The 22,534-nt window shown below is 44.9% G+C and overlaps 1 protein-coding gene across 1 annotated transcript in view; it reads left to right on the top strand.

Moving 5' to 3' along the window:
* LOC126210657 (mitogen-activated protein kinase kinase kinase 10-like) overlaps positions 1-22,534 on the top strand; it is a 696,141-nt gene that overhangs the window by 477,850 nt on the left and 195,757 nt on the right. The window lies entirely within an intron of this gene.

The following is a 22,534-nucleotide window of genomic DNA, read 5'->3' as shown; positions in this document are numbered from 1 at the left end:
AAGAATATAATAATTCCAATCCCGAAGAAAGCAGGTGTTGACAGATGTGAAAATTACCGAACTATCAGTTTAATAAGTCACAGCTGCAAAATACTAACGCGAATTCTTTACAGACGAATGGAAAAACTGGTAGAAGCTGACCTCGGGGAAGATCAGTTTGGATTCCGTAGAAATGTTGGAACACGTGAGGCAATACTAACCTTACGACTTATCTTGGAAGAAAGATTAAGAAAAGGCAAACCTACGTTTCTAGCATTTGTAGACTTAGAGAAAGCTTTTGACAATGTTGACTGGAATACTCTCTTTCAAATTCTGAAGGTGGCAGGGGTAAAATACAGGGAGCGGAAGGCTATTTACAATTTGTACAGAAACCAGATGGCAGTTATAAGAGTCGAGGGGCATGAAAGGGAAGCAGTGGTTGGGAAAGGAGTGAGACAGGGTTGTAGCCTCTCCCCGATGTTATTCAATCTGTATATTGAGCAAGCAGTAAAGGAAACAAAAGAAAAATTCGGAGTAGGTATTAAAATTCATGGAGAAGAAGTAAAAACTTTGAGGTTCGCCGATGACATTGTAATTCTGTCAGAGACAGCAAAGGACTTGGAAGAGCAGTTGAACGGAATGGACAGTGTCTTGAAAGGAGGATATAAGATGAACATCAACAAAAGCAAAACGAGGATAATGGAATGTAGTCAAATTAAGTCGGGTGATGCTGAGGAATTAGATTAGGAAATGAGACACTTAAAGTAGTAAAGGAGTTTTGCTATTTAGGGAGTAAAATAACCGATGATGGTCGAAGTAGAGAGGATATAAAATGTAGACTGGCAATGGCAAGGAAGGCGTTTCTCAAGAAGAGAAATTTGTTAACATCGAGTATAGATTTAGGTGTCAGGAAGTCGTTTCTGAAAGTATTTGTATGGAGTGTAGCCATGTATGGAAGTGAGACATGGACGATAACTAGTTTGGACAAGAAGAGAATAGAAGCTTTCGAAATGTGGTGCTACAGAAGAATGCTGAAGATAAGGTGGGTAGATCACGTAACTAATGAGGAGGTATTGAATAGAATTGGAGAGAAGAGAAGTTTGTGGCACAACTTGACTAGAAGAAGGGATCGGTTGGTAGGACATGTTTTGAGGCATCAAGGGATCACAAATTTAGCATTGGAGGGCAGCGTGGAGGGTAAAAATCGTAGAGGGAGACCAAGAGATCAATACACTAAGCAGATTCAGAAGGATGTAGGTTGCAGTAGGTACTGGGAGATGAAGAAGCTTGCACAGGATAGAGTAGCATGGAGAGCTGCATCAAACCAGTCTCAGGACTGAAGACCACAACGAATTATGTTATACAGGGTATTACAAAAAGGTACGGTCAAACTTTTAGGAAACATTCCGCACACACAAATAAAGAAAAGATGTTATGTGGACATGTGTCCGGAAACGCTTAATTTCCATGTTAGAGCTCATTTTAGTTTCAAGGTACTGTACATCTTCGATTCACCGCCAGTTGGCCCAATTGAAGGAAGGTAATGTTGACTTCGGTGCTTGTGTTGACATTGCTCTACAGTACTAGCATCAAGCACATCAGTACGTAGCATCAACAGGTTAGTGTTCATCACGAACGTGGTTTTGCAGTCAGTGCAATGTTTACAAATGCGGAGTTGGCAGATGCCCATTTTATGTATGGATTAGCACGGGGCAATAGCCGTGGAGCGGTAAGTTTGTATCGAGACAGATTTCCAGAACGAAGGTGTCCCGACAGGAAGACGTTCGAAGCAATTGATCGGCGTCTTAGGGAGCACGGAACATTCCAGCCTATGACTCGCGACTGGGGAAGACCTAGAACGACGAGGACACCTGCAATGGACGAGGCAATTCTTCGTGCAGTTGACGATAACCCTAATGTCAGCGTCAGAGAAGTTGCTGCTGAACAAGGTAACGTTGACCACGTCACTGTATGGAGAGTGCTACGGGAGAACCAGTTGTTTCCGTACCATGTACAGCGTGTGCAGGCACTATCAGCAGCTGACTGGCCTCCACGGGTACACTTCTGCGAATGGTTCATCCAAGAATGTGTCAATCCTCATTTCAGTGGAAATGTTCTCTTTACGGATGAGGCTTCATTCCAACGTGATCAAATTGTAAATTTTCACAATCAACATGTGTGGGCTGACGAGAATCCGCACGCAATTTTGCAATCACGTCATCAACACAGATTTTCTGTGAACGTTTGGGCAGGCATTGTTGGTGTTGTCTTGATTGGGCCCCATGTTCTTCCACTACTCTCAGTGGAGCACCTTATCATGATTTCATACGGGATACTCTACCTTGCTGCTAGAACATGTGCCTTTACAAGTAGTACACAACATGTGGTTCATGGACGATGGAGCTCCTGCACATTTCAGTCGAAGTGTTCGTACGCTTCTCAACAACAGATTCGGTGACCGATGGATTGGTAGAGGCGGACCAATTCCATGGCCTCCACGCTCTCCTGACCTCAACGCTCTTGACTTTCATTTATGGGGGCATTTGAAAGCTCTTGTCTACGCAACCCCGGTACCAAATGTAGAGACCCTTCGTGCTCGTATTGTGGACGGCTGTGATACAATACGGCATTATCCGGAGCTGCATCAGCGCATCAGGGATTCCATGCGACGGAGGGTGGATGTACGTATCCTTGCTAACGGAGGACATTTTGAACATTTCCTGTAACAAAGTGTTCGAAGTCACGCTGGTACGTTCTGTTGCTGTGTGTTTCCATTCTATGATTAATGTGATTTGAAGAGAAGTAATAAAATGAGCTCTAACATGGAAAGTAAGCGTTTCCGGACACATGTCCACATAACATATTTTCTTTCTTTGTGTGTGAGGAATGTTTCCTGAAAGTTTGGCCGTACCTTTTTGTAACACTTTGTATACATAGTATCCCATCTTAATAAATATATATCTCTTATTAAGTATTTGAGGAGAAAAGATAAATGTTCATGGTGTTACATTATAGCAAAGTATTTACAGCGCCTACAGGTATTTACATATACGACACATTTCAAAATTAATCTGTATGGTTTACTGCAAAGGTTGGAACAAAAGAGGAGAAAGAATTTACACAAATCACCTCACATCTGTTTTCCCTCTCAGGTTTTCTGGGCGGTACGGATCAATAGTGTGCTTCCGGTTGTTCTGCCGAGTTGTTTCCATTTTCTGCACAATGTTTCGACGATCCATCCAGGCACGCTCTTCAGGTGCTACGAGTCTCACTGTTTACGTGTACTCGCTTGCCTGAACCCCAACCAGACTGTAAAACATTGCTCGTGTCAGGCCGTTATTTGTGTCACTTCAATTACCGACACCCGCTGCTCACTTGGATGTTCTTTTGTTTTGTCAGAGGCCTCATTAACATTCCGTGAAACGCAAATGCTCTCAGCGTTTCCCAACTCTGGCGGACATGAGGGCTGGCGAGATCTTAATAAATTGAGTGATAGACCCCAAGACTTGTTTAAATTGAAACTCCCGTCCCTGCTCATTAGGTTCTTTGACATCTTTATTTTGTTAGACTTATTAACTGAACGGCCGTTGCATTCAAAATGAAGAACGCCTGAGAAAGAGGTTGAGACTGAGACAGAGGAAGAGAAATCGAGAATTGATTATCTATCTTATGCTGGCCGAATATAAAAGACAAAAAGTCCTCTCTGGAATTTTAAAACCGATCTAGGTCTCGGAAAACTAAGTGTGCGTCGCAGTCCATGCCAATGTGGCATGTCTTACGTGGAAATAGATAAGCTCAGAATAGTGAAGCAACTTAAATCACTTAACAAAAGCATTGTATTCGAACATTATGCATTACCTCGAAGAGAACTGTCTATTCTGTTACCACACAGTCAACACTGATTTAGAAAACATTGTTCTTGTGAAAAATAACTAACTCTTCACTCACACGAAGTGTTGAGTGCTATTGGCAAGAGAGTTCAAACTGATTCGTGTTTCTTGATTTCGAAAACGGTTTTGACACTGTATCACACAAGCGGCTTGTAGTGAAATTGCGTGCTTGTGGAATACCGTCTCATTTACAGTATGTGACTGGATTCGTGATTTCGTGTGAGAGGGGTCACAGTTCGTAGTAATTGACAGAAAGTCATCGAGTAAAACAGAAGTGATTTCTGGCGTTCCCCGAGGTAGTGTTATAGGCCCTTTGCTGTTTCTTATCTATATAAACGATTTAGGAGACAATCTGAGCACCCGTCTTTGGTTGCTTCCAGATGAAGCTGTCGTTTATCGACTAGTAAACTCATCAGAAGATCAAAACAAATTGAAAAACGATTTAGAAAAGATATCTGTATGGTGCAAAAATTGGCGATTGACCCTAAATAACGAAAAGTGTGAGGTCATCCATACGAGCGCTAAAAGGAATCCGTTAAACTTCGGTTACACGATAAATCAGTCAAATCTGAAGGCCGTAAATTTAACTAACTACCTAGGAATTACGGTTACGAACAACTTAAATTGCAACACACTGAAAATATTGGGGACAGGCGAACCAAAGACTGCGTTTTATTGGCAGGACGCTTAGAAAATGTAACAGTGCTATAGATACTTCCTACACTACCGCTGTCCGTCCTCTTCTACGCTACTGGCCATTAAAATTGCTACACCAAGAAGATGACGCGCTACAGACGCGAAATTTGACAGGAAGAAGATGCTGTGATATGCAAATGATTAGCTTTTCAGAGCATTCACACAAGGTTGGCGCCTGTGGCGAGTTAGAGTCTCGGTTCGGCACACAGTTTTAATCTGCCAGGAAGTTTCATTCACACAATGTTGACGCCGGTGGCGACACCTGCAACGCGCTGACATGACGAAAGTTTCCAACCGATTTCTCATACACAAACAGCAGTGGACCGGCGTTGCCTGGTGAAACGTTGTTGTGATGCCTCGTGTAAGGAGGAGAAATGCGTACCATCACATTTCCTACTTTGATAAAGGTCGGATTGTAGCCTATCGCGATTGCGGTTTATCGTATCGCGACATTGCTGCTCTCGTTGGTCGAGATCCAATGACTGTTAGCACAATATGGAATTGGTGGGTTCAGGAGGGTAATACGGAACGCCGTGCTGGATCCCAGCGGCCTCGTATCACTAGCAGTCGAGATGACAAGCATCTTATCCGCATGGCTGTAACGAATCGTGCAGCCACGTCTCGATCCCTGAGTCAACAAAGGGGGACAACCATCTGCACGAACAGTTCGACGACGTTTGCAGCAGGATGCACTATCAGCTCGGATACCGTGGCTGCGGTTACTCTTGACGTTGCATCACAGACAGGAGCGCCTGCGATGGTGTACTCGACGACGAACCTGGGTGCACGAATGGCAAAACGTCGTTTTTTGTATAAATGCAGGTTCTGCTTACAGCATCACGATGGTCGCATCCGTGTTTGGCGACATCGCGTTGAACGCACATTGGAAGCGTGTATTCGTCATCGCCTTATTGGCATATCAGCAGACGTGATGGTATGGGGTGCCATTGGTGACAAGTCTCGGTCACCTCATGTTCGCTTTGACGGCACTTTGAACAGTGGACGTTACATTTTAGACGTGTTGCGACCTGTGGCTCTACCCTTCATTCGATTCCTACGAAACCCTACATTTCAGCAGGATAATGCACGACCACATGTTGCAGGTCCTGTACGGGCCTTTGTGGATACAGAAAATGTTCGACTGCTTCCCTGGCCAGTACATTCTCCAGATCTCTTACCAATTGAAGAAGTTTGGTCAATGGTGGCCGAGCAACTGGCTCGTCGCAATACGCCAGTCACTACTCTTGATGAACTGTGGTATCGTGTTGAAGCTGCATGGGCAGCTGTACCTGTACACACCATCCATGCTCTGTTTGACCCAATGCCCAGGCGTACCAAGGCCGTTATTAGGGCCAGAGGTGGTTGTTCTGGGTACTGATTTCTGAGTATCTATGCACCCAAACTGCGTCTAAATGTAATCACGTGTCAGTCCTAGTATAATATATTTGTCCAATGAATACCCGTTTATCATCTGCATTTCTTCTTGGTGTAGCAATTTTAATGGCCAGTAGTGTAGAATACTGCTGCACGGTGTGGGATCTTTACCAGATCGGAGTGACAAGAGTACATGAGAAACTTCAAAGGACGTCAGCACGTTTCGTATTATCGCGAAATAGGGGAGACAGTGTCACTGGAAGAGAAAAGAGCGTCAAAGGGCATATTGGGGCCGGGCATCGATTTCAGCTATTAATAGCGGTACGAGACCAGCCACAGTTAACAGTCCGGCTGGAATCTAGGCAGCGTGTGCTCGTGGCAGTGAAACTCTCAGCGCCTGGAGGACGGCTGGGTCGGTCGTCCAAACATTGTGCAGACAATGGAACTAAGTCAGCTTGGCATTGACACATCCACCAGGAATAATTAATGTCATATTATGGAGGATATTGTGTGATGGTGGCTGTGGAAAAACTGCCGCTTTCTGGAAATACCCTCTCTCACTGCTGGGCGGTGTCGTAGGTTTAACGTGAGTGATCGACTTGCCTACGTTTGTGCTGTAGTGGTCCAAGCATTCTGTGACGGCCCAATGTTAAATTTGCAAAAAAATATTTCCTGAAAATAAAAAAATGAGATTATTGGAAATTAAATTTTTAACGGAGTTCTGTTTCATGAAACTCGATCCAAGTTGGTGAACATGATGAGAAAAACCGCGAAGTTGAATAACCAATCTTCTTAAATAAGTAAAACACTGCAACTCCTAACGGAAAACGTTAAATACGAAAGTTGTACTAATTAAAAAATCTACATACTACTTTTTTATAAGTACCGAATACTTTCTTACGTTTAGAGATATTTCGACAAAATTTTCTCGGCTTCCGAAGGTCATAGAGAAATTTAGCTCTTTTTAAGTCCGACATATGACAGCAATTTCTTTCTTTAAAAGTTATTTTCATTAAATAAAAATTGAGATAGTTAAAAAAGGCCAACAAAAGTGTAAGTTTTTCGAAGTCGTTTTTCGATTCTTCAGCTTATTAAAATCGTAAAAATTACCTAATAGCGTGATAGCGTAACGCTTAGCGAAGAAAATAGCCTAGAATCATTACAGCAGTGCAATCCGCTGAGAAGACCTAGCCAATTATCGAGAACAACTTTGTTCAAGAAATCGATATATCTCAAAAACTTCGCTGATGTTTTTGGCCATGTCTGGCATCTTGGGTCGAGTTTCATCAAACTACAACTATATTTAAAATTTAATTTCTAATACGGTCATATTTTTTGTTTTCAGGTAATATTTTTTGCAATCACTTCTCCATAACACTTCGACTAAAGCGGTGTATACACGTAGCGTCTCCGCTTCACCGATCTTGAATAAGTTCACTACTGGCCATTAAAATTGCTACACCAAGAAGAAATGCAGATGATAAATGGGTAGTCATTGGACAAATATATTATACTAGAACTGACATGTGATTACATTTTCACGCAATTTGGGTAAATAGATCCTGAGAAATCAGTACCCAGAACAGCCACCTCTGGCCGTAATAATAGCCTTGATACGCCTGGACGTTGAGTCAAACAGAGCTTGGATGGCGTGTACAGGTACAGCTGCCCACGCAGCTTCAACACGATACCACAGTTCATCGAGAGTAGTGACTGGTGTATTGTGACGAGCCAGTTGCTCGGCCACCATTGATCAGACGTTTTCAGTTGGTGAGAGATCTGGAGAATGTGCTGGCCAGGGCAGCAGTCGAACATTTTCTGTATCCACAAAGGCCCGTACAGGACCTACAACATGCGGTCCTGCATTATCGTGCTGAAATGTAGGGTTTCGCAGGGATCGAATGGAGGGTAGAGCCACGGGTCGTAACACATCTGAAATGTAATATACACTGTTCAAAGTGCCGTCAATGCGAGCAAGAGGTGACCGAGACGTGTAACCAATGGCACCCCATACCATCACGCCGCGTGATACACAAGTATGGCGATGACGATACACGCTTCCAATGTGCGTTCACCGCGATGCGCCAAACACTGATGCGACCACCACGATGCTTTAAACAGAACCTGGATTTATCCGAGAAAATGACGTTTTGCCATTCGTGCACCCAGGTTCGTCGTTGAGTACACTATCGCAGGCGCTCCTGTCTGTGATGCAGCGTCAAGGGTAACCGCAGTCACGGTCTCCGAGCCGATAGTCCGTGCTGCTGCAAACGTCGTCGAACTGTTCGTGCAGATGGTTGTTGTCTTGCAAACGTCCCCATCTGTTGACTCAGGTATCGAGACGTGGCTGCACGATCCGTTACAGCCATGCGGATAAGATGCCTGTCGTCTCGACTGCTAGTGATATGACGCCGTTGGGATCCAGCACGCCGTTCCGTATTACCCTCCTGAACCCACAGATTCCATATTGTGCTAACAGTCATTGGATCTCGACCAACGAGAGCAGCAATGTCGCGATACGATAAACCGCAATCGCGATAGGCTACAATCCGACCTTTATCATAGTCGGAAACGTGATGGTACGCATTTCTCGTCCTTACACGAGGCATCACAACAACGTTTCACCAGGCAACGCCGGTCAACTGCTGTTTGTGTATGAGAAATCGGATGGAAACTTTCCTCATGTCAGCACGTTGTAGGTGTCGCCACCGGCGCCAACCTTGTGTGAATGCTCTGAACTGATGATTTGTATATCACAGCATCTTCTTCCTGTCAGTTAAATTTCACATCTGTAGAACGTCATCTTCGTGGTGTAGCAATTTTAATGGCCAGTAGTGTAGATGTCAGCCAAAGAAACACTGTGAGCCTGACAGACTTTTATTTTCTTCAGTGCCATCGCATGAGCGTTCCACAATGCAGTTGCTGGTTTCGACCAGCCAGCGGCTGTTATAAGACTGTCAGCAGCAAAAGAGAGATGGCAAGGAATGATTGTATACCTAATACATAAAATATGCGAAGTAACTGTATACCTAATGATAAAAAGAATAAAATCGTACCTAAACTCATTTGCTGTAAGCAGTTTCTGCAACGTTGTCCCAAGAAATGAGTGTGTTGCACATTCTAAAAATTATTTGATAACATATAATACAACAAAATATTTACTTACCTGGTTTTTGTGCGATAGTTCCTTGGAAGCAGTTTTTGGGCAGATTGCTGCGTGTTCTCGTAAAACTGCGTAGATTTTAAATTGATTATCTCATGTGTAATTAAATTACTCAGCGTCCATTCATTTTTCAGAAAATATATAATTCTGCTTTTCACAACACAGTAATTCCAGCCGCAACGGCATATTCGACCAAATCCTACCAGATCTACTTCATAACTCGTACTCGTCGTCCCTGTTTGAAGACTTTGGTCTGCCAAACAAGGCGTGAAAACCATCAAAGATACACATAAGTAACAAATCTTGTCAGATATCAATCTTCATTACAGCTAGTTACAAAATTACATTCTTCAATTCTAATAAAATTGTTGCAAGTGTTCCAATTAAATATTCGTTTTACAAAGTGATATAATGTAAATTACCGACAATTCACAATAGGGGTAAATGTATTGTCTTATAGCTGATTTGTATGTGACAGAACCGCACATAATTGTTGGTTTTATAAAAACGTGAATGATGAAACAAGTCTTACGTTTCGAAAATTCCAAATTGAGGTATCCGATACTGCATCGCGGCGAAAAGACCGCTACCCAGCGAAGTACACTGCCGTACACCTGAATACACAGCGACGATACTTGCATGGGCTGTGAACTGTTTTCACCTTTCCCTTCTTCCCTCTCGCGAATCAGTTTATCCTGCCAATGAGCTGTGGGTTAGTCGGCCGCTCTGGTTTGTTTCGCTTTGGAATATTGTTTAAGGATTTTAATCTAACGATATGAATGACGTAGTCGACTGACCATTTTTATTGTTTATATTTTTTCCCCAGTTCTTTGCTCATAGAACATTCGCCTTGGCAAGGAAGCAGTGCGTAGTTTAAGTATATCTATACACAATCTCAATCGCAATATGAGTATCATTTCACTGTCCGTATTTGACACTTAGTGTGACATTTGAAGAAGAATTTGGCGGCAGAGGATAGAACTCAATTTGACCTCTCTAATCAATCGGATGAAAAGAGAGAGAGAGAGAGAGAGAGAGAGAGAACGTCTTCAGACGTAAAAGTAACTTCGCGCGTATCCCAGGGGAGTGCTATTGGACCCTTACTGTTCTCAATGTGTACACTGATCAGGGATCCGACTGCTTGTTGGTAGGTTTGTGGAGTTATGTGGCATTGGATGCCCACGCACAGGTCATGTAATTCGCGTTAATTACGGGCCGCTGATTTTCGTGCCCGGTGATGGCGCCCCATAGTGACCCCGATGGGTTCTAAAGATTTTACAGCAAGCGAATTTGGTCGCCGAGACTTCGACATGAGTTCAGTACAATGCTCCTCAAACCACTGTAGCACGGTTCTGGCTCCAAGACACGGACAGTTACTCTCGTGCTGCTGAAAGACATCCCCGTCCGGAAGACATCAACCGTGAAGGGATGCAGGTGGTTCGCGGCTGCCAGCGTGCCTGCGATTACTACCACAGGGCCCCTGCAAGCACAGGAGAATGTCTCCCGTAGCATAATACTGTTCCCACCAGCCTGAGTCCTTGGCGCGTTACAAATTATGAGTCGCCGTTCACCTCTGTGCCGGCATTTGTGGACATGACCATCGACCTGTTGTAGCAAAAATGTAATTCACTCCAAGAGCCGACACCGTGTCCATTGACAGACGGTCGAATCCTGCTTGCCCGTGCCCACTGCTAACGTCGTTGAGTCAGCATGTGAACCTGTAGGGGTGGTCCGCTGCGGAGCTCCATGTTCAACAATCGACGATGAACGGTGTGTTCCGAAACACTTGTGCGTGCACCAGCACTGTGTTATTTCGGCAGAGGTGCCACAGATCTTTCCTACTTCACAGAGCAGAGAAGCCTCCGAGCCCCGCGTTCTGTGAAGAGTCGTAGGCGCTACCTGGTTGGACGCCCGCTGGTAGTTCCACTGTCCTTCTACCTCTTTTCATAGATGCTTACGACAGTAGCGCGTGAACATTCGACCAGATTGCCGTTTTCGAGCGTAATAATAATCCGGCCTTTGTAAAAGTCACTTATCTCAATGGATTTCACCATTTGCCGCCCATATCTTCGTTATGTCGATCCACCGTTCGTATCTACTCCGCTGAGATACTTTTGTTACCGCGTCACGTGAGTTACTTTTGTTACCGCGTCACGTTCCGCAACTCCACCAGGTGGCATCTAGCGTCGCGGTGGGCAGTGGTCATAGTGTTCTAGCTCGTGAGTGTAAATGATCTAGTCGATAAGGTTGAAAGTTCCGTGAGGCGTTTCGTAGATGATGCTAGAAAATTGTAGCGAAATGCAGGAAGACTTGCAAAGGGAAGAGCTTGGTGCGGAGAGGGAGGTTGACCCTCAGTATAAACAAATGTAACATATTGCAAATACGACGGTAATCCCAAAAGTAAGGTCTCCTATTTTTTTTATAAGTACGTTGACCTGTTTATTTCTACAATGGTTTACATTTGTTTACTGCTTGAACATTTAGCTATTTTTCGACATAATCACCATTTCAGTCGACGCATTTTTTAGACGCTGTGGCAGTTTTTGTATGCCCATATCATACCAGCTCGCCGCCATGCTTTCCCCTCGTCGTCGGTGCTGAATTATTTTCCGGCCCAATTTTCTTTTAACCTAGGGAACAGGTGATAGTCACAGGGCGCCAAGTCAGGACTATAGGATGGGTGGGTGATTATGTTTCACTAAAACATTGCAGGAGGGCAACGGTTTGCCGAGGGATGTGCGGGCGAGCGTTGTCATGGAGAATGTTTACGCCCTTGCTAAACATTCATCTTTTCCGGTTCTGAATTGCCCGTTTGAGTTTTTTCATAGTCTCACGGAACCTTTCAGCATTAATCGTGGTCCCAGTGGACATAAAGTCGACCAACAATACCCCTTTCCGATCCCGGCAGACTATGTTTGTTTGAATTTCCGCGGCTTTGACGAGGAAGGATGCCACCACTGGCGTGATTGTTGCTTGGTCACAGGTGTAGAGTGGTATGCCCAGGTTTCGCCACCACGACAATTGAGTCCAGAAAGTTGTCCTGTTCGGCTGCAAGGCGGCGAAGAAATGCGCGAAAAAAAAATGGCTCTGAGCACTATGGGACTTAACATCTGTGGTCATCAGTCCCCTAGAACTTAGAACTACTTAAACCTAACTAACCTAAGGACGTCACACACATCCATGCCCGAGGCAGGATTCGAACCTGCGACCGTAGCAGTCTCGCGATTCCGGACTGAGCGCCTAGAACCGCTAGACCACCGCGGCCGGCAAATGCGCGGGAAGCATCAACTCGTTGCCGCATGTGGTCTTCAGTCAAAATGCGTGGCACCCATTACGCGCACACCTTCCGGTAGTTCAATGTTTCCGTTAAAATGCTTTCGTCAACGATCAACACTGTCTCCTCACAGATTGACGGTCTCTCGCTCCTTTGTTCGTCGTGAATTTCGGTCCGACAAGCTGCAAACTCTCTAAACCATTTACGAACACTTTGACATGCATGCACGACTCACCATACACTTCCGTCAATTGGCGATGGATTTCAATGGGCGCAGTGCCCTTTGCGTTCAAAAACCGAATAACTGCGCGCAATTCGCACTTGGCGATAAAATCCAACGGGAGCTCCATTCTCAACGGCTGCCAAGCCAAGACTGAGCGCCTCAGCGCGGCGTGCGCATGTTTACACATAGCGCGTGAAGCACTCTTCATAATAGTGTGACCAACTGCCACACAGAGTTATGTACTTATAAAAAAATAGGAGACCATACTTTTGGGATTTCCCTCGTACATAGACCCTTTACCGTATGATTACAAAATTGTAGATCAGTGAAATAATTTACTTCCGTAATATATGTCGGAGTATGCGTACGGAGCGATTTAAGGTGGAATAGCCACATAACACTAATCACTTGCGCGGCAGACTGAGATTCATTGGAAGAGTTGTCAGGAAAATAAGTCCAGCCACAAAGGAGGTAGCTTACAAAACTCGTTCGTCCGGTGCTTGACTATTGCTCGTCAGTACGGGATCAGTACCAAATAGGACTGATGTAGGAAGTAGAGAAGATTCAAAGAAGAGCAGTGCGTTTCGTTACGTGTTCATTAAATAAGCACGAAAGTGTAACAGAGATGGTCAACCAACTCCAGTGGCAGACTCTGCAAGAGAGGCAAAGGTTCCGAGAGCGTTACGTTTCTAGATGTGTCAGCAGATACATTACTTCCTGCTAAGTATATCTGGCGAAGAGACCACCAAGATAAAATGAGAGAGTTTCGAGCCCACACGAAGGCTTACCGGCAATCGTTCATAGCGCGAACCGTACATGAATGCAGTAGGAGAGGCGGCAAGCGACAGCGGTGCACGTAGTTCCTTCCGCCGTATACCGCAGGGTGAGCTGAGGAGAGTACAGATGTAGAAAAAAATATGCCAACGAGTGATGTTAGAAGCCGGGGGTAGCTGTCATTACAACCCTACTTCTAAGAAATTATTCAAAACAAATGTAGATGCAGCGGTACACTAGGGGACTGATGACCTCAAAAGTTAAGTCCCATAGTACTCAAAGCCATGTGAACCAAGCCATTTTCCCTTGAAACCGGAAGGGGTGAAGCGTGTAGAGATTGAGGATATGTAAAGGCGTAACTTATCGGATACTGTGTTTTAATAGTTATCGTCCCTTCCGTTAGTTTAATTCAGATTTTGTTCGAAAATTGTTGATTTGTAACGTGAAAGAGGCGAAGTTTGAAGCCAAAATAAAAAATATGGATTTGTCCCATAGCGATACAAAACGCAATTTCCTCCTTAAAAAGGAGAAAGAGGGAAAAAAAACACGTATCAAACATCGCTTCAGTATTTTGTCGAGTTTATGTAAAACGTGTTTCTGTTATTCATTAAACAACTTCCGCTCTTGTCGATAGTAACAGGAAACACTTGCTTTTGATCAAAACGAAGAACGTTCTATTGATTAGGAAATATCAACAATAATGATATAGAGTTTTTTTATGTTTGTGCATGTAAACCTTACCTGCGTCAAAAGTTATTACTATGGTTACATAAAAGCGCGGAAGCTAATTGATAGAATAATTTCATTACTTACAAAATGCAATTTATAGTTTGTAAGGATGTGAAAATTACCGAACTATCAGTTAAGTAAGTCACAGCTGCAAAGTACTAACGCGAATTCTTTACAGACGAATGGAAAAACTGATAGAAGCCGAGCTCGGGGAAGATCAGTTTGGATTCCGTAGAAATGTTGGAACACGTGAGGCAATACTGACCTTACGACTTATCTTAGAAGAAAGCTTAAGGAAAGGCAAAGCTACGTTTCTAGCATTTGTAGACTTAGAGAAAGCTTTTGACAATGTTGACTAGTCTCTTTCAAATTCTGAAGCTGGCAGTGGTAAAATACAGGGAGCGAAAGGCTATTTACAATTTTGGAGAAACCAGATGGCAGTTATACGAGTCGAGGGACATGAAAGGGAAGCAGTGGTTGGGAAGCGAGTGAGACAGGGTTGTAGCCTATCCCCGGTGCTATTCAGTCTGTATATTGAGCAAGCAGTAAAGGAAACAAAAGAAAAATTCGGAGTAGGTATTAAAGTTCATGGAGAAGAAATAAAAACGTCGAGGTTCGCCGATGACATCGTAATTCTGTCATACACAGCAAAGGACTTGGAAGAGCAGTTGAACGGAATGGACAGTGTCTTGAAAGGAGGGTATAAGATGAACATCAACAAAAGCAAAACGAGGATAATGGAATGTAGTCGAAGTAGAGAGGATATAAAATGTAGACTGGTAGTGGCAAGGAAAGCGTCTCTGAAGAAGAGAAATTTGTTAACATCGAGTATAGATTTAAGTGTCAGGAAGTCGTTTCTGAAAGTATTTGTGTGGAGTGTAGCCATGTATGGAAGTGAAACATGGACGATAAATAGTTTGGACAAGAAGAGAATAGAAGCTTTCGAAATGTGGTGCTACAGAAGAATGCTGAAGATTAGATGGGTAGATCACGTAACTAATGAGGAGGTATTGAATAGAATTGGGGAGAAGAGGAGTTTGTGGCACAACTTGACTAGAAGTAGGGATTGTTTGGTAGGCCATATTCTGAGACATCGAGGGATCACCAATTTAGTATTGGAGGGCAGCATGGAGGGTAAAAATCGTAGAGGGACACCAACAGATGAATACATTAAGCAGATTCAGAAGGATGTAGGCTGGAGTAGGTACTGGGAGATGAAGAAGCTTGCACAGGATAGAGTAGCATGGAGAGCTGCATCAGAGCAGTCTCAGGACTGAAGACCACAACAACAACAACAAGGGTGTAAAATACACAGTGGACTAATAATGGGCGATGTGCAATTCTAATTATGTGCAAAAGAAAAAAAAAGAGAAGTCGTCTAATCTGTCACAATTTCATTTGTACATTGCAATGCTACCAGCTGCACTGGTAACCTAACCATTTACTACGTCATTTATGTACTTTATCATAACTGTCGAAGAATAGTTTTGGCAGAGCACAGCTGTACCACTGAGACTGGTACGTACAGAGGGGTGTGGGAGTGCCTGGCCTGCGGCAGACACACAGTAGTTTTGCGTAGTCACGCCGCGGGACCGGTCTGTGGGTGTGGGTGAGCGCGGTATGTGCGGCACGCCGGCCGCCGGCTGGCTGGCATTGCGCAGTCCCAGCTGCGGGCGCCAATACCTGCCTGCCGCAGCTCTGCGGCGCCGCGTGCTGAGGGCGGTGGGAATGTGCGCTCGAGGTCTGTTGACGTTTCTTCGAAACGGCATCATTACGAGCCCGCACCAATAACGAAGAATGCCAAGTTTTCAACACCTGTCTGTATACTTAAGCCGTCGGCACGCGGACAGCGCATTCGAATGTTGAGCGTTGAACGTGCCAAGTTTCTGACATAGCGTCGAAGAAACTGTCGGCGATTTTTTACGAACTGCAGAGCAATATCTAGCATGACTTCCGGAAGGCGTTCGATACAGTTCCGCACTGTCGCCTGATAAACAAAGTAAGAGCCTACGGAATATCAGACCAGCTATGTGGCTGGATTGAAGAGTTTTTAGCAAACAAAACACAGCATGTTGTTCTCTATGGAGAGACGTCTACAGACGTTAAAGTAACCTCTGGCGTGCCACAGGGGAGCTTTTCACAATATATATAAATGACCTAGTAGATAGTGGAAGTTCCGTGCGGCTTTTCGCGGGTGATGGTGTAGTATACAGAGAAGTTGCAGCATTAGAAAATTGCAGCGAAATGCAGGAAGATGTGCAGCGGATAGACACTTGATGCAGGGAGTGGCAACTGACCCTTAACATAGACAAATGTAATGTATTGCGAATACATAGAAAGAAGGATCCTTTATTGTATGATAGCGGAACAAACACTGGTAACAGTTACTTCTGTAAAATATCTGGGAGTATGCGTGCGGAACGATTTCAAGTGGAATGATGTAATTGTTTGTAAGGCGGGTACCAGGTCGAGATTAATTGGGAGAGTTCTTAGAAAATGTAGTGCATTAACAAAGGAGGTGGCTTACAAAACAATCGTTCGACCTATACTTGAGTATTGCTCATCAGTGTGGGATCCGTACCAGGTCGGGTAGACAGAGGAGATAGAGAAGATGCAAAGAAGAGCGGCGTGTTTCGTCACAGGGTTATTTGGTAAGCGTGATAGCGTTACGGAGATGTTGAGCAAGCTCAAGTGGCAGACTCTGCAAGAGAGGCGCTCTGCATCGCGGTGTAGCTTGCTGTCCAGGTTTCGAGAGGGTGCGTTTCTGGATCAGGTATCGAATATATTGCTTCCCCATACCTATACCTCCCGAGGAGATCACGAATGTAAAATTAGAGGGATTCGAGTGCGCACGGAGGCTTTCCGGCAGTCGTTCTTCCCGCGAACCATACGCGACTGGAACCGGAAAGGGAGGTAATGACAGTGGCACGTGAAGTGCCCTCCGCCACACACCGTTGGGTGGCTTGCGGAGTATAAATATAGATGTAGATGTTACATACTCTGAACGTGCGTTTGAACGTAAACCGGTGGGATGGTAGAACGCCATCTATGTGACACGACGACATGTCTCGTGAGTAGTGTGTTGCTAGACGCTATATGTACTAGGTCTACAACTTAGCTTCCGTCGTTTTTTCTCGACGTTCGGGGCTTCATTGTCAAAAACTTACAAAACAATATGATTAATAGTATTGCCATCGCCGGCCACTACATTCTCCAGTCTTTCGGATAGCATACCAATCCCGTGGCGCAAGAACTGGCCGTCTTTTGTGAGGATCGATGAATCGATTCAATTTTGGACTTGTTCACATGGTCGGAAGTGCTGCTCAGCCAGACTGCATGCGACTGATGGAAAAAAGTGGTGGTCAGAGAGAGCAACGTATGGAGAATACGGCAGGAGAGGCAGGACTTCTCATTTCAACGTTTCCATGCATATTTTGAGGGGTTACGCGACATTGGGTCGAGCACCGACCTGCTCCAATATTACCTTTACGTGTCTATCGCTGTATTGTGGCCGTTCGTGTTTCAGTGCTGGCCTCGAACGCATCAGTTGCTTTCGTTAGCCGGCCGGTGTGGCTGCGCGGTTCTAGGCGCTTCAGTCTGGAAGCGTGCGACTGCTACGGTCGCAGGTTCGATTCCTGCCTCGGGCATGGATGTGTGTGATGTCCTTAGGTTAGTTAGGTTTAAGTAGTTCTAAGTTCTAGGGGACTGATGACCACAGATGTTAAGTCCCATAGTGCTCACAGCCATTTGAACCATTTTGCTTTCGTTAATGATGTCCTGTGACTGTCTTCATCTGTTTCAGTAGCTACGAAAACGTTCTGTCTTCCACCTCCATGCCAATCTAAGACATCAAAATCACCGTTCTTAAGGCGTTGAAAACATTCTCTTCCTGTTCTTCCACTATTAGTTCCCTCGCCGTTGGTGTTGCCCAGTATTTTAAGAGAAACAGCCGCAGATTTCTTTATGTTAAAGCAGAAATAAAAACTTCCCGCAAATGGCGAGAAATGGGTACATAAGTTGACCTACTTAATCGAGAATAACGTTATGATGCAATCACAAATCTACTAATAGACTAATATTTTTATAGTATTATGTTTACAGATGCCTAAGCTTATTGTACAGGGTGATTCAAAAAGAATACCACAACTTTAAAAATGTGTATTTAATGAAAGAAACATAATATAACCTTCTGTTATACATCATTACAAAGAGTATTTAAAAAGGTTTTTTTTTTCACTCAAAAACAAGTTCAGAGATGTTCAATATGGCCCCCTCCAGACACACGAGCAATATCAACCCGATACTCCAACTCGTTCCACACTCTCTGTAGCATATCAGGCGTAACAGTTTGGATAGCTGCTGTTTAAAATGGCTCTGAGCACTATGGGACTCAACTGCTGAGGTCATTAGTCCCCTAGAACTTAGAACTACTTAAACCTAACTAACCTAAGGACATCACAAACATCCATGCCCGAGGCAGGATTCGAACCTGCGACCGTAGCTGTCTTGCGGTTCCAGACTGCAGCGCCTTTAACCGCACGGCCACTTCGGCCGGCGATAGCTGCTGTTATTTCTCGTTTCAAATCATCAATGGTGGCTGGGAGAGGTGGCCGAAACACCATATCCTTAACATACCCCCATAAGAAAAAATCGCAGGGGCTAAGATCAGGGCTTCTTGGAGGCCAGTGATGAAGTGCTCTGTCACGGGCTGCCTGGCGGCCCATCCATCGCCTCGAGTAGTTGACGTTCAGGTAGTTACGGACAGATAAGTGCCAATGTGGTGGCGCTCCATCCTGCTGAAATATGAGTTGTTGTGCTTCTTGTTCGAGCTGAGGGAACAGCCAATTCTCTAACATCTCCAGATACTGTAGTCCAGTTACAGTAGCACCTTCGAAGAAAAAGGGACCAAAAACTTTATTGGCTGAAATGGCACAGAAAACGTTCACCTTAGGCGAGTCACGTTCATACTGAGTTGTTTCCCGCGGATTCTCAGTGCCCCATATACAGACATTGTGACGGTTGACTTTCCCGTTAGTGTGGAAAGTTGCTTCATCACTAAACACAATCTTTGAAACGAAAGATTCATCTGTTTCCATTTGAGCAAGGATAAAATCACAGAAATCGATTCTTTTAATCTTATCAGCTGCAGACAGTGCTTGAACCAATTTCAGACGATAAGGTTTCATAACTAACCTTTTTCGTAGGACTCTCCATACAGTTGATTGTGGAATTTGCAGCTCTCTGCTAGCTCTGCGAGTCGATTTTCCTGGGCTGCGAACAAATGCTTGCTGGATGCATGCTACATTTTCATCACTCGTTCTCGGCCGTCCAGAACTTTTCCCTTTGCACAAACACCCATTCTGTGTAAACTGTTTATACCAACGTTTAATACACCACCCATCAGGAGGTTTAACACCATACTTCGTTCGAAATGCACGCTGAACAACTGTCGTCGATTCACTTCTGCCGTACTCAATAACACAAAAAGCTTTCTGTTGAGCGGTCGCCATCTTAGCATCAACTGACGCTGACGCCTAGTCAACAGCGCCTCAAGCGAACAAATGTACACCTAAATGAAACTTTATAGCTCCCTTAATTCGCCGACAGATAGTGCTTAGCTCTGCCTTTTGTCGTTGCAGAGTTTTAAATTCCTACAGTTGTGGTATTCTTTTTGAATCACCCTGTATTACACCTATGACGAACCAGCTGAATCCCACTTGCCGCTACTGCCGTCTATTGCAAAACGGTGGAAGCGAAGTTGTAGACCTAATATTTATACGCTGACGAGCCAAAGAAACTGGTACACCTACCTAATATCGTGTGGTGCCCCCGCGAGCACGCAGAAGTGCCGCAACACGACGTGGCATGGACTCGACTAATTTCTGAAGTAGTGCTGGAGGGAATTGACACCATGAATCCTCGACGGCTGTCCATAAATTAATAAGAGTACGAGGGGGTTGAGATCTCTCTTCAACAGCACGTTGGAAAGCATCCCAGATATGCTCAATAATGTTCATATCTGGGGAGTTTGGTGGCCAGCGAAAGTGTTTAAACTCAGTAGCGTGTTCCTGGAGCCACTCTATAGCAATTCTGGGCGTGTGGGGTGTCGCTTTGTCCTGCTGGAATTGCACAATGGACAGGAATGGATGCAGGTGATCAGACACGATGCTTACGTACGTGTCACCTGTCGCAGTCGTATCTAGACGTGTCAGGGGTCCCACATCACACCAACTGCACACGTCCCACATCATTCCAGAGCCTGCACCAGCTTGAACAGTCCCCTGTTGACATGCAGGGTCCATGGATTCATGAGGTTGTCTCCATTCCCATACACATCCATCCGCTCGACACAATTTGGAAAGAGACTCGTCCGACCAGGCAACATGTTTCCAGTCATCATCAGTTCCAATGTCGGTGCTGACGGGCCCAGGCGAGGCGTAAAGCTTTGTGTCGTGCAGTCATCAAGGGTACACGAGTGGGCCTTCGGCTCCGAAAGCCCATATCGATGACGTTGCCGGCCAGAGTGGCCGAGCGGTTCTAGGCGCTACAGTCTGGAACCGCGCGACCGCTACGGTCGCGGATTCGAATCCTGCCTCGGGCATGGATGTGTGTGATGTCCTTAGGTTGGTTAGGTTTAAGTAGTTCTAAGTTCTAGAGGACTGATGACCTCAGAAGTTGAGTCCCATAGTGCTCAGAGCCATTTGATGATGTTCCGTTGTAGATGGCCCACCATTGAAATCTGGAGCAATTTGCGGAACGGTTGCACTTCTGCCACCTTGAACGATTCTCTTCACGAGCGGTCTAGGGCGCTGCAGTCATGGACTGTGCGGCTGGTCCCGGCGGAGGTTCGAATCCTCCCTCGGGGATGGGTGTGTGTGTTTGTCCTAAAGATAATTTAGATTATGTAGTATGTAAGCTTAGGGACTGATGACCTTAGCAGTTAAGTCCCATAAGATTTCACACAGATTTGAACATTTTTGATTCTCTTCAGTCGTCGTTGGTCTTGTTCTTGCAGAATCTTTTTCCGGCTGTGTCCCTTCGCTCTTGCGCCGACTATAAGACCACGTTAAAAGCCACTTAAATATTGATAACCTGTCATTGCAGCAGCAGTACCGATCTAACAAGTGCGCCAGACACTTGTTGCTTTACATAGGCGTCGCCGACCCCAGCACCGTATTCTACTTGTTTACATCTCTCTCTATGTGAATAGGCATGCCTATGCCAGTTTCTTTTGCGCTTCAGTATAATCTCCGGTGAACATTAATAAAACCAACAAACTGCAGGGACGGATTGCTGACAGAGAGTGGAGGAAAAAAGTCCAATGAACTTGGATCCGGATATGCATCGTTGCCACGGTAGGTGGCGCTGACGAATGACAGTAGTTGTGAGCATGTGCAGTGTGTGATTGACGCAGCGTGCTGTAAGCAGCAGAGTGGTCCGGTATTCGTGTCGGGAACAAGACGAGATGGTGTTTGTAGACACGGTGTAGACGCAGCACGGCTGTACCAGAACAAGCACTCTCAGCAGGCGCCAACCACATCACGCAACATTTCGAGCTCTGTATGGTAATGGGCCCTTGCAGACAGACGAACGTAAATGTGGGCGGCGGACTGTGCCTGCACCACACCGGGTTCTACAGGATATTGAGATGAACCCTGGTACAATTGCTAGGCAAGTTGCCCGCCAACGTGATGTAAGCCAAAGTACGATTATGTGTGTCCTGCATGACAAGCAACTACTATCAGCTGCAATGAGTACAAGGATTATCAGATTGTTTTGGTGTAGCCACCCGATTAGTCGTACACAAACACCATCGAGACTAGTTCCCACCGTGAATGCCGGACTATTCTGCCGCTTGCGTCAACCACACAGCCTGCATCAAACAAGGAACACACGGCACTTGCTCAGAGGAACTGTCATTCGTCAGCGCCATCTAATGCGGTAAAAGATGCATTTCCGGTCACATGATCGTAGGACCTTTTTTTCTGCACTCAGGAACATGTCCGCGCAGTTTGTCGGCTTCATCAATGTTCACCCTGTATATGCAATTTCTAAGCACCAGTAAATTGAGGATCTCTCGAAAACCCGTCGTTATTACCGTACGATTCTTTGTAACAAAATGACGGGAAACGTCATACTACTACTTAAAAATTATTGTAACTTGCATGTTATAAAAAATGTGCCTTTTCAGGGCAGGGGACACTGAGGCTCCATGAGAAACGCACTGCTCTCGGTACAATTCGTTGTAATTAAGCATCAATCAATAACATGCCTACGGTGAAAGGTTTCGGCATATGGTAATATGTAATGCGTAGCCGCGACACTTTCGTACTCAGTGTAATGTAACTAGTTGAGAGGCAGAATTCTGTTAATGATTCGCGTTCCACTGGATCCAAACTTCTTTTTTTTTGTTACCAACCTAGGCGTTTTCT

The sequence above is a fragment of the Schistocerca nitens genome, chromosome 10, assembly GCF_023898315.1.
Source record: "Schistocerca nitens isolate TAMUIC-IGC-003100 chromosome 10, iqSchNite1.1, whole genome shotgun sequence".
Taxonomy (NCBI): Eukaryota; Metazoa; Arthropoda; class Insecta; order Orthoptera; family Acrididae; genus Schistocerca; species Schistocerca nitens.
This window is presented reverse-complemented; position numbering and strand designations above follow the sequence as displayed.